This window comes from Pinus tabuliformis, chromosome 5_1, assembly GCF_031772625.1.
Source record: "Pinus tabuliformis cultivar Carrire ecotype Pingquan chromosome 5_1, CPIR1, whole genome shotgun sequence".
Lineage (NCBI taxonomy): Eukaryota > Viridiplantae > Streptophyta > Pinopsida > Pinales > Pinaceae > Pinus > Pinus tabuliformis.
Window position 1 is genome coordinate 767,058,069 of NC_142305.1, and position 13,527 is coordinate 767,071,595.

Genomic DNA, 13,527 nt, shown 5'->3' on the forward strand with positions numbered 1-13,527 from the left:
GCAGTTGAGCGCCAAACTTTCTAAACAAACATAATGACTCAACATTGATTCATTTATGGCAACACAATGAATTTGAAAACAAAAAAAATACGAATGTTAAGAGATGTGATGATACAATAACAAGATATTTAATTCAGTTTATTAACATTACGATTACACGTACATTATAATGCATTGTTGAGTAATAAAAAAATAACAATTTTAAGAGATGAGATGATACCATAAAAATATATTTAATTAAATTTATAAATTATAATTAAATTAATTTTATAGATTATAATTTACTTTAACTAAAATTAAATTATAAACTTTAAATTATAACTAACACAACCACATTAATAAATGTGGTATATACCAATCACATGCACAACTACATTATTAAATGTGGTTGATCTCAATGAATATGGATTTAATATTAATATCGATATTAATAAATATATAAATATAATAATACTACAATAATAATAATTATATTATAAAATATTATTATCATTATAAACCAGGGGATTAATATTAAAAACAAAAGGAATTATAAACTCAAGGGAATAATTTAAAACCTTAGGAATATGAACCTTGAAATCAATAAGTCCAAGTGATTGATATTATAAAACCACGGGAATAATATTAAACCCTAGGAACATGGACCCTTAGATTAATAGACCCAAGGAAATAATAAACCCAAGAAATCAATACTAAAACCTAAAAGGATTATGAACCCAAGGGAATAATGTTAAACCCAAGAGATTAATATTGTAAAACGAAAGTATATAAACCCTAAGATAAATATCATAAGCCATAAAATTAACATGGTTGATTTTCATATTGAGACAATCATTGCCATAATGCGATGTTAGGCCATGGTTGACCATGATTGATTTTCATAACGAGACAATATTTCTCATAATGCAAAGTTGGACCAAGGTTGACCATGGTTGACTTTCATATTGAAACAATCTTTGTCACAATGTGATGTTGAACCATGGTTGACCACTATTGATATTATAAACCTAGGGGAATAATATTAAACCCTATGAATATGAATCCTTATATTAATAAACCCAAGGGATTGATATTATAAACCTAAGGGAATAATAAACCTAAGGGATATACTAAAAGCCCAATGGATTATGAACTCAAAGGAATAATATTAAACCCAAAGCATTAATATTATAAACAGTAAGATAAATATTATAAACCCTAAAATAAATAGGGTTGACCATGGTCGATTTTCATATTGAGACAATCCTTGTCATAATGCGACGTAGGACCATGGGTGACCATACTTGACCATGATTGCTTTTCATATCAAGAAAACCTTTGTCACAAAGTAACGTTGGACCATGGTTGACCATGCTTGATTTTCATATTGAGACAATATTTGTCGAAATGCAACGTTGGACCATGTTGACCATTCTTGACCATGGTTGACCATGATTAATTTTATAAAATATGGTTGACCATGGTTGACAATGATTGACCAAGTTGACAATGGTTTACCATGATTGATATTATAAACCTAAGGAAATAATAAACCCAAGGGATCAATAGTAAAAACCCAAAAGATTATACACCTAAGGGGATAATATAAACCTAAGGTATATAGACACTAAGATAAATATTATAAACCCTTAAATAAACATGGTTGACCATGGCTGACCATCATTGATTTTCATATTGAGACATTCCTTGTCACAATGCGACATTGGACCATGGTTGACCATGATTTATTTTCATATCGAGACAATCTTTGTCATAATGCAGCATTGGACTAGGGTTGACTATGGTTATCACAATCTTTGTTACAATGCAACGTAGGATCATGGTTGACCATGATTGGTCGTCGACCTTGGATGACCATTATTGACCATGGTCAATGATGATTGATGTTATAAACCCAAGCAAATAATAAACCCAAGCAATTAATACTAAAAACCCAATGGATTATAAACTCAAGGGAAAAATATTTAACCTAAGGGAATATTAAACCAATTGAATAATATAAACCCAACATATATAAATCACAAGATAAACCCAAGGGAATAATAAATCCAAGGGATTAATGCCAAAAACCCAAGGAATTATAAACCTAAGGGAATAATATAAACCCAAGGTATATGAACCCTACGATAAATATAGTAAACCCTTAAATAAATATGGTTCAACATTGTTGAATTCCATTTTGAGATAATCTTTGTCATAATGAGATGTTGAACCATGCTCGAGCATAGTTGGACCCTTCGATTAATAAGGGAATAATATAAACCCAAGGTATATAAACCATACGATAAATATTATAAACCCTTAAATAAACATGGTTGACCATGGTTGTTTTTTATATTGAGACAATCTTTGTCATAATGCGATATTGGACCATAAAAAACCCAAGGAATTAATACTAAAACCACAAGGGATAAATATTGTAAACCATGTTTTTTTATCATTCAAAAAATTTTCATTAGATTTTCAGGAAAACATTGTGTACAAAGATCATCTCAACAGGCCCCTCTCTCTCATTCCGACTAGACTTGTTGATATTGTGGATTGGAGGAAACCATAGAAAACATTTGACATTGATTATTTTCAAGAGGCATTGTAGCCTTAGCATACTAGGAAAAGACAAAAAGAAACCAAAAGTGATAGCTTCATATCAAGGAGGGATATTGGGGGGGATTACAGGGGGAGATGCAAAGTAGCCTACACGATCATGCATATGAAAATCTATGTGTTCCACCCGTGCTTCTAGGCTGCATAGGTGGTCATTGGTGTGACGATGGCTGTGGCGAAGGCTATCCAATTGTTCCAGAATTTCATTTTGACTATATTGAATGTCATTTATGTATGCCACGAGCTCATTGCGGTCTTCATAATGGTGGTCCTTGAGAATTCCATGTTGATTTGGATATTTCGAACTTGCCCAAAGATGGACTCCATGGTGGCAAGAGCCAGAATGTGACCTAGAGAGTGAGCTGGAGAGATAGCGGAAATTTCCTCTATCTCTTGGCTGGCTGAATTTTCCAAGGAGGAGCTATGGCCTGGCTTGGGATGCCTTGCATGGAAAATCCCCCCCCTACCTCGATGAAGTTGACCTCGTTGGCAGGGCATGCTGAGAGTGACATGATACAGCCACCGACAGAAAGGGAGGGTCGAAGAAGAGACCTCACTGCATCTAGAACAACAAGAATAATAATTGAAACCACAAATTCACTGCCCTAGATGAGTACATACCAGTAACCAAAAGACATAATCAATAGCATAAGGGGAGGCTGCATCAGCCTAGTCCTAGGCCCTGGGTAGGGTAGTTGCCTTCCACCACCAACTTAACCCACTATATACAACATAACCCAGAGAGGACAAAGAAAGAAACAATAACCCCTAGCCCTAATGGACACCCAAACCACGAGAAGGGCTGACCAAAGACTGAGATAACGCCTTGCCATAGGTAAGAACCAGAGATAATTCCTAGTAGTGAACATACAACATGGTAAGCCCAGATATACACAGATGGAACCCCCTCTTATGATGAAAAGTAACGGAAGTTACACACACATAAAAATTACCCCAAACAATAAGCGTGAGCTCCTGGAGCTTTAGATTCTTCGATGGAGTTCTGAAGGCATGAAGACGATACAACACCCCTACCTCTCGTGTTCCTGGATCCTAGGGGAAATATAAGAATCTAATATCCAAACCGTTGCTCAAACAAGGCCATGACTCCAGTGAGTCGCCATGGAACATGACACACATACCTCTATTCTCCTCTCTACCAAAATTCATCAATAAAATAACCAAACTATGGAACCATACTCAACTTCCCATGTATTTAACTGTGAAGTGTGCAAGCAGTCTCGACAATCGCCTAAAATGAATGCGGGGTCGACACATGATCTCGAATTGAATGTGTGCGTGGAGGCGGGATGAGCTCCAATGGGTGCTCATATGACAAGTGTGATCCTGAAGGGTCACCACCATCGAGGGATTGTAAACCATGTTTTATGAACCCAAGGGAATAATATTAAAACCAAGGGATCAATATTATAAACCCAAGGTATATAAACCCTAAGATAAATATTATGAACCCAAGGTATATAAACCCTAAGATAAATATTATAAACCCAAGGTATATAAAACCTAAGATAAATATTGTAAACCATAAAATAAACATAGCTGAATATGCTTGACCATGATTGATTTTCATATCGAGACAATCTTTGTCACGTTGAAATGTTGGACCATGGTTGACCATGATTGACCACAATCGACCATGATTGATTTTCATATCAAGACAATCTTTGTCACAATGTAATGTTGGACCATGGTTGACCACGATTGACCACAGTCGACCATGATTGACCATGGTTGATCATGGTTGACCATGATTGATCATGGTTGACCATGATTGATCATGGTTGGCCATGATTTATATTATAAACCCAAGGGATTAATACTAAAAACCCAAGGGAATAATATTAAACCCAAGGGAATAATATTAAACCCAAGGGAATAATGTAAACCCAAGGTATATAAACCCTAAGATAAATATTATAAACCCTTAAATAAACATGGTTGACCATTTTTTATTTTCATATTGAGACAATATTTTTCACATTACAACATTGGACCATGCTCAATCATGGTTGAACCAAGGGAATAATATTAAACCCTAGAAATATGAATCATTAGATTAATAATCCCAAGTGATTGATAGTATAAACCCAAGGTGTTAATACTAAAACCCCAAGGGATTATGAATCGAAGGGAATAATATTAAACCCAAGGGATAAATATTATAAAACCAAGTTATATAAGCCATAAGATAAATATTATAAACCCTAAAATAAACATGGTTGACCATGGTTGACCATGGTCTATTTTCATATGGAGACATTCCTTGTCACAATACGACGTTGGACCATGATTTATTTTCATATCGAGACAATCTTTATCACAATGCGACGTTAGACCGTGGTTGATTTTCATATTGAGACAATCTTGATCAAAATGAGACATTGGACCATGATTGACCATGATTGATTTTATCAAACATGTTTGACCATGATTGATCATGATTGACCATGATTGATATTATGAACCCAAGGGAATAATAAACCCAAGGGATTGACACTAAAAACTCAAGGGATTATAAACCTAAAGGAATAATATTAATCATAAGGTATACAAACCCTAAGGTAAATATTAAAAACCCTTAAATAAATGTGGTTTACCATGGTTGATTTTCATATTCAGACAATATTTGTCACAATGTGATGTTGGACCATGCTCGAACGCAGTTGAACACTTATCTTAATAATGGAATAATATAAACCCAAGGTACATAAACCCTAAGATAAATATTATAAACCCCTAAATTAACATGGTTAACTGTGGTTGATTTTCATATTGAGATAATCTTTGTCACAATGAAACGTTGGACCATGCTCGACCATGATTGAATTAAGGAAATAATATTAAACCCTAGGAATGTGAACCCTTAGATTAATAAACCCAAGGCACTGATTTTATAAAACCAAGGGAATAATATACCCAAAGGATTAATACTAAAACCCCAAGGGACAAATATTATAAACCATGTTTTCTGAACCCAAGGTAATAATATTAAACCCAAGGGATAAATATTATAAATCCAAGTTATATAAACCTATAAACCATTAAATAAACATGGTTGTCCATGGTTTACAATAGTTTATTTTCATATTGATACAATTATTATCACAATCGACATTGGACGATGGTTGACCATGATTGATTTTCATATCGAGACAATCTGTGTTACAATGTGATGTTTGGCCATGGTTGATTTTCATATTGAGACTTTCATTGTCACAATGTGGCATTGGACCATGGTTGACCAGGATTAATTTTATAAAACATGGTTGACCATGGTCAACCATTTTTTACCATGGTTGACCATGATTGATCATGGTTGAGCATGATTGATATTATAAAACAAGGGGAATAATAAACCCAAGGGATTAATAATAAGAACCTAAGTGTTTATAAATCCAAGGTATATAAACCCCAAGACAAATATCATAAACCCTTAAATAAACATGGTTGACCATGGTTGATTTTCATGTCGAGACAATCTTTGTCACAATGCAACGTTGGACCATGCTCGACCATGGTTGAACCAAGGGAATATTATTTAACCCTAGGAATATGAAACATTAGATTAATAAACCTAAGGAATTGATATTATAAAACCAAGGGAATAATAAACCCAAGGGATTAATGCTAAAACCCCAAGGCATTATGAACACAAGGGAATAATATTAAACCTAAGGAATAAATATTATAAACCCTAAAATAAACATAGTTGACCATGGTTTATTTTCATATTGAGACAATCATTATCACAATGTGATGTCGGACCATGGTTTACCATGATTGATTTTCATAATGAGACAATTTGCATCACAATGTGATGTTGGACCATGGTTGGCCATGGTTGATTTTCATATTGAGACAATCTTTGTCATAATGCGATGTTAGACCATGCTTGACCGTGGTTGACTGCGATTGATTTTATAAAACATGTTTGACCGTAGTTGACTGCGATTGATTTTATAAAACATGTTTGACCATGGTTAACCATGGTGAACCATGACTATCCATGGTTGATCATTGTTGGCCATGATTGATCATGATTGACCTTGATTGATATTATAAACCCATGGAAATAATAAATCCAAGGGAATAATATAAACCTAAGACATATAAACCCTAATATAAATTTTATAAACCCTTAAATAAACATGGTTGACCATGGTTGATTTTCATATTGAAACAATCTTTGTCATAATGCGACATTGGACCATTCTCGACCACAATTGAACCCTTAGATTAATAAGGGAATAATATAAACCCAACGGAATAATATAAACTAAGGCATATAAACCTTAAGATAGATATTATAAACCATTAAATAAACATGGTTGACCATGGTTGATTTTCATATTGAGACAATCTTTGTCACAATGCGACATTGGACCATGCTCAACCATATTTGAACAAAGTGAATAATATTAAACCTTGTGAATATGAACCCTTAGATAAATAAACCCAAGGGAATAATAAATCGAAGGGATTAATATAAAATCCAAAGTGAATAATATTAAACCCAAGCGATAAATATTATAAACTGAACATATATAAACCCTAAGATAAATATTATAAACCCTAAAATAAACATGTTTGAACATGTTTGATTTTAATATTGATACAATCCTTATGACAATGCGAAGTTGGACCATGGTTGACCATGATTGATTTTCATATCGAGACAATCTTTATCACAATGCGACAATGGACCATGATTAACCATGGCTGACCATGGTTAACCATAACTGAGCATGGTTGACCATGATTGATATTATAAACCTAAGGGAATAATATTAAACCCGGGGGAATAATATAAACCCAAGTTATACGAAGCCTAAGATAAGTATTATAAACCATTAAATAAACATGGTTTACCATGGTTGACCATGGTTGATTTTCATATTATCCCATGGGTTTAATATTATTATTTACAAGTCCATAAACACACCAACATCAAAATCTATAAATCATATGAGCTATAATGGAATGTGCACAAACCCTATAGACATGGCACTCTTCTATAGGGTTTGATACATTAAAATTTGAAAACGAACAATATGCATGTTTCCATTACTTATAATTATATTCATAGTACATATATAAACACTTAGATTACAAAATAAAATCCTTCCCTGATGACCCTACTTGCGATCAAAACAAAACCCTCTCTTTGGAGGCAAAAGTAAGAATTGTGACACAAGTTTAACAATACATACACATTAAAAATCATTACATCAACTACATAAAAGAAAATGCATAACATTCCAATATTTAAAAAATTTAACAACATTGAAACCTACACCTAAATATAAATAATCTTAACAAACAACTTGTAATAGGTTGTAATAGGCCTCATTGACAAAGCCATTGGAAAAGTTATTTCCATTTCTTATAACTGTAGCTCTAAAATATTTGGATTTGCGATGTTTCCAATTCAAATCATGTTAATCACCCGTGTAAAAAGGGAAGCACAGAAGTAGTTGCCACTACGCGTTGTGTGGGGTTTAACAATAGATCAATCTCTAAAAAAATGACATTACACAAGACAATAGTGACCATTAACAACATGAGTAGGCCTAATGGTTAACAGTATGTGTTTCCTCCTAAGAGGTCACAGGTTCAAAACCAGAGGGGGGTAGAGTATGTATGCCTTCATAGACTTAGCAGTCAAATCGATGCACAGAGGCGGGTCCCTTGTCCCACAAACAAGGGGGTCTCATACACCAATTTGGTGTCTGGCTTGGTTGTGACCTTAAAAAATGGATATTATTATTATTATTATTATTATTATTATTATTATGTTAAAAATAACCATCAAATATTAACATAACATTACCATTTCCAAATCCAAATCCTCATTTGACTTCCATATCCCCGTCCATTTTCTCAATAAAAAAACACTTTGTATAAAAAAAATTGATATGTATCAAAATTAAAAAATTAAATAAAAAAACATTTCTTGTCTTCCAAACTTTTGGATTTTCTACTCTTCTCATTCTCTAATAAAAAACGCTTTGTATGACAAAATTTGTATGTATCAAAATAAAAAAAAAATAAAAAAAAAACTTTCTTGTTTTCCAAACTTTTGGACTCTCTCTCTCTCTCTCTCTCTCTCTCTCTATATATATATATATATATATATATATATGTCTATAGATATTTATTTTCAAATATAACTACAATAATTTTAATTTAATTATCAATAATTATTAAGCATATGAGAGGAATTTAATCTCCATGGATTATTCTAGAATATTCTTAGTAGTATTTACAAAGCAAAAATTGATATTTAGGTGCAAAGTAATTATGCTCTTTTTATCCTTTTAAATAAATTGATAATAAATAATAAATAAATTGATAAGAAATAGTATAAGCAAGTCTCATATATCTCATATATATATATATATATATATATATATATATATATATATATATATATATATATATATATATATATATATATATTTTATTTATTTATTTTCAAATAGAACTACAATAATTTTAATTTAATTATCAATAATTATTAAGCAGATGAGAGGAATTTAATCTCCATGGATTATTCTAGAATATTCTTAGTAGTATTTACAAAGCAAAAATTGACATTTAGGTACAAATTAATTATGCTCTTTTTATCCTTTTAAATAAATTGATAATAAATAATAAATAAATTGATAAGAAATAGTATAAACAAGTCTCGTATGAAATAAGTTATAGTTTTTTAGGCATGTGGTATTGATAAGCCATGACATTGACCTATAATATTATAACAAAACCTATTTGCATATTAAGAATCTCCATTATAAAATAAGATCAAGCTTATTACATGTTAATTTTTTTAAAATTTAAAAACGTCAAAAGTATATTGATCATCATTTCATTTATATAATTGTACTAGTTTTATTTTTTAAATTTTTATTAAAATATTTTCATATATTAGATATCATTTTTTGGGATTCAATTGCATTAAGAAAGTCATTCATCTATGACCATTTCCATGATAGGTAGTCGTAACTGACTATTTTCTCATGATTTTTGAATAGTCCACTTAGCGCTCATTGCATCGAGTGATGCTCACATTTTCATATATTTCATTAAATCATATACATTTCCATGCATTTACCTTTTCCTTCCCGATGCTATTGCAATTCTATATTTTTTAACTTCTTTCATCCTATCTTTACACTTCTCAATACAATTATTAATTTTAACAACTTTTACCCCCCAAAAATTTAAGTAATGTAATTTATGTATTTTAAATATTCAAGATTGCTAAATTTATTTATATATTTAAAAATTTAATTTAAAAAAAAAAAAATATTGCCCACCATAATTTTATTGAAAAATAAAAATAAAATATATAAGATAAATATAATTAAAAATTTAAACGTAACTTTCAAAAAATACAATTTAAGTAATCGAAAATTATGTCATCCGCAAATTTACATAAAAAAGACTAATATATAGCAGTTAGAAATACACGTAATTGAAAACTTAGACACTATAGTCAAAGCTTGGTCTAAGCACAAGGTGTGTGAAGGGTTCAATATTCTCCTTAAAGCACAAGGTCTATTTTCTGTTAGTAAGGAAAAAAATAGCTCATTTAATTATCCTCATTCTGTTCTCGACTTGGAATTCTGAGACAACTATATACAGTTCAACCATTTGACATTTTCTTGTAACTTGGGTGGTTCCCTTATTAGTCCCTACCGGGGACTATATGCGATCGATCGATCGCTGACCGTTGGTTGACCGACGTGATTTTTCATTATATGAACAATATAACCTAAGTCGAACCAAAGTTTTGGGGGTGGAAAGGTTTTGGGGTCTTATTGCGGGCTTCACATCGTTCTAGGTGAAGGGCACGTGGTCCCGCGACTCCCAAGCGGACGACATGTATTGTGGTGGTCTTATCGGCGGACAACTGTCCCTCCTCGAGATCCTGGAAAGTTACTCGGCTTGGGTTTTACCCTGTTCGCGCCCTTCGGGTTATTATTGTTACTTGGTTGTTTAGCTCTGCAGTCTCTGCGATTTTTCCTTTGTATTTGTTGTATTGTCTGCGGTGAAAACACAATGTGGTTCCTGCCTGCTCGGTTAACTGTATAACAAACGTTTGGTGTGGTTCTGTTGTTCCAGGTACGGCTTGTATGCCTCGACTGTCTGGTGTCGCTCTGGTAAGTTCGACTACTGTATTGTTTAGATTTTTGTTCCTCTGTCGTTTGGCGTTTTCTAATGGCGTTGATGTGTGTCACAGTATTGTCTGTTCGTTTCCCTCAAGAGTCCATGGTTATTTGAGAATTATAAGTTAATGGCATTCTGGTTAAATACTGAGGGTTTCTCTTACCTGCATGGGTTTTATGGAAATTTCTGTAAATGTCAGTTTCGACCACCATGTGACTTCCTTATCATTTGGGTCGAGACGACCTGGGTGAAGCTGTGATTCTTGGTACAGATTGAGCGGCAGTCTTTTGTAGTTTGAAGTGTTTTTGCACATGAAGATCTAAATAAATTGGGGTTTTTGAACTGTTTGTGCCGCATATTGGGTTTTTAATGGAATGTATTGTGGTTTGGAGAAAGAAATAAAGACCTGCAAGTATTTATGTATGTATGTGCCGCATATTGGCTTTTTTTTTATTAATGGAAAGTTACTCGGCTTGGGTTTTACCCTGTTCGCCCTTTGGGTTATTATTGTTACTTGGTTGTTTAGCTCTGCAGTCTCTGCGATTTTTCCTTTGTATTTGTTGTATTGTCTGCGGTGAAAACACAATGCGGTTCCTGCCTGCTCGGTTAACTGTATAGCAAACGTTTGGTTGCGCTTCTGTTGTTCCAGGTTCGGCTTGTATGCCTCGACTGTCTGGTGTCGCTTTGGTAAGTTCGGCTACTGTATTGTTTAGATGTTTGTTCCTCTGTCGTTTGGCGTTTTCCAGTGGCGTTGATGTTTGTCACAGTATTGTCTGTTCGTTTCCCTCAAGAGTCCATGGTTATTTGAGCATTATAAGTTAATGGCATTCTGGTTAAATACTGAGGGTTTCAGAGTTCATTTAGTTACTGTTAAGTTCATTTGCTTTGTTAAGAACTGCTGAATTTGGAGAAAGGAATAAAGACCTGCAAGTATTTTTCCAGGGGCTTCTGGAGACTTCGTTAACCAATTTCGTCATTTGCAGATTTTCTCATGGTACTCGCACAGGCTGGGTTGTGCATGAATATGGTCTAGACGAGAAGGAATTCGAACCATCGGCTTTGTTGCAGGTACGACATTATTCTACTAATTGCTTTTTGTCAATTTTTCTATTAATTGCTTTTTGTCAATTTGTTAGGCTTTTAATTTTTGCATTGTGTAGGTTTATGGTCTAGTTACTCTAGGTTTATAGTCGAGTTACTTCGTGATCCCTGCCAGGGACTATATGCGATCGATCGATCGCTGACCGTTGGTTGACCGACGTGATTTTTCATTATATTAAAAATATAACCTAAGTCAAACCAAAGTTTTGGGGGTGGAAAGGTTTTGGGGTCTTATTGCAGGCTTCGCATCGTTCGAGGTGAAGGGCACGTGGTCCCACAACTCCCAAGTGGATGTGTAACGCTCCTATGAATCAGACAGTATACAATTGATTTGGTAATAAATTCAGATTGATTTACAATCAACTTGGGTTACGGCATGTACTGTGGTGGTCTTATCAGCGGACAACTATCCCTCCTGGAGATCCTGGAAAGTTACTCGGCTTGGGTTTTACCCTCTTCGCACCCTTTGGGTTATTATTGTTGCTTGGTTGTTTAGCTCTGTAGTCTCTGCGATTTTTCCTTTGTATTCGTTGTATTGTCTGAGGTGAAAACACAATGCAGTTCCTGCCTGCTCGGTTAACTGTATAGCAAACGTTTGGTTGCGGTTCTGTTGTTCCAGGTCCGGCTTGTATGCCTCGACTATCTGGTGTCGCTTTGGTAAGTTCGGCTACTGTATTGTTTATATGTTTGTTCCTCTGTTGTTTGGCATTTTCCACTGGCGTTGATGTTTGTCAGAGTATTGTCTGTTCGTTTCCCTCAAGAGTCCATGGTTATTTGAGCATTATAAGTTAATGGCATTCTGGTTAACAGGGCGGAGATAGGAAGAAGGTTGGCATGGTTTTTGAGAAGGACAGAGAACGAGAGCTTACCAATTGAATTAGCTTAGTTTGATGTTGTTTATATATTGGATGAAATGTTTCCTTTGCGAAAATTATAAGCTTTTTCGTGATACTGAGGGTTTCTCTTACCTGCATGGGTTTTATGGAAATTTCCGTAAATGTCGGTTTCGACCACCATGTGACTTCCTTATCATTTGGGCCGAGACGACCTGGGTGAAGCTGTGATTCTTGGTACAGATTGATCGGCAGTATTTTGTAGTTTGAACTTTTTTTGCACATGAAGATCTAAATAAATTGGGGTTTTTGAGCTGTTTGAACTGTTTGTGCCGCATATTGGGTTTTTAATGGAATGTATTGTGGTTTGGAGAAAGAAATAAAGACCTGCAAGTATTTATGTATGTATGTGCCGCATATTGCCTTTTTTTTATTAATGGAATGTATTGTTATTAATGGAATGTGTTATGGTTTGGAGAAAGGAGCGCTGTTTGCCTGGTACTCCTCTGTTAAATTTAAGGGTCTGGTTTCACCAGTTGTCAGGATTGAGAAGACTGCTCTTCCTGTCGCTAAGTTTTGTTGTTCTGCTTGCCCGAAATGTTAAAATATTTAAGATTGCAGTCTGTTTTGTAACTGCACGGTTTCCTATCTTAGGCGTGTATTCAAGGTTTTTCGGTTGTATAATTTATCTGTATCCTTACTTTGGTGCATAATGTTTTTTTAAGTTTGTAATTCTGTTATGGATGTATGAATATTCGACTCTGACATTACTCCTAGAGTGGAAGGTTGCTTTGTT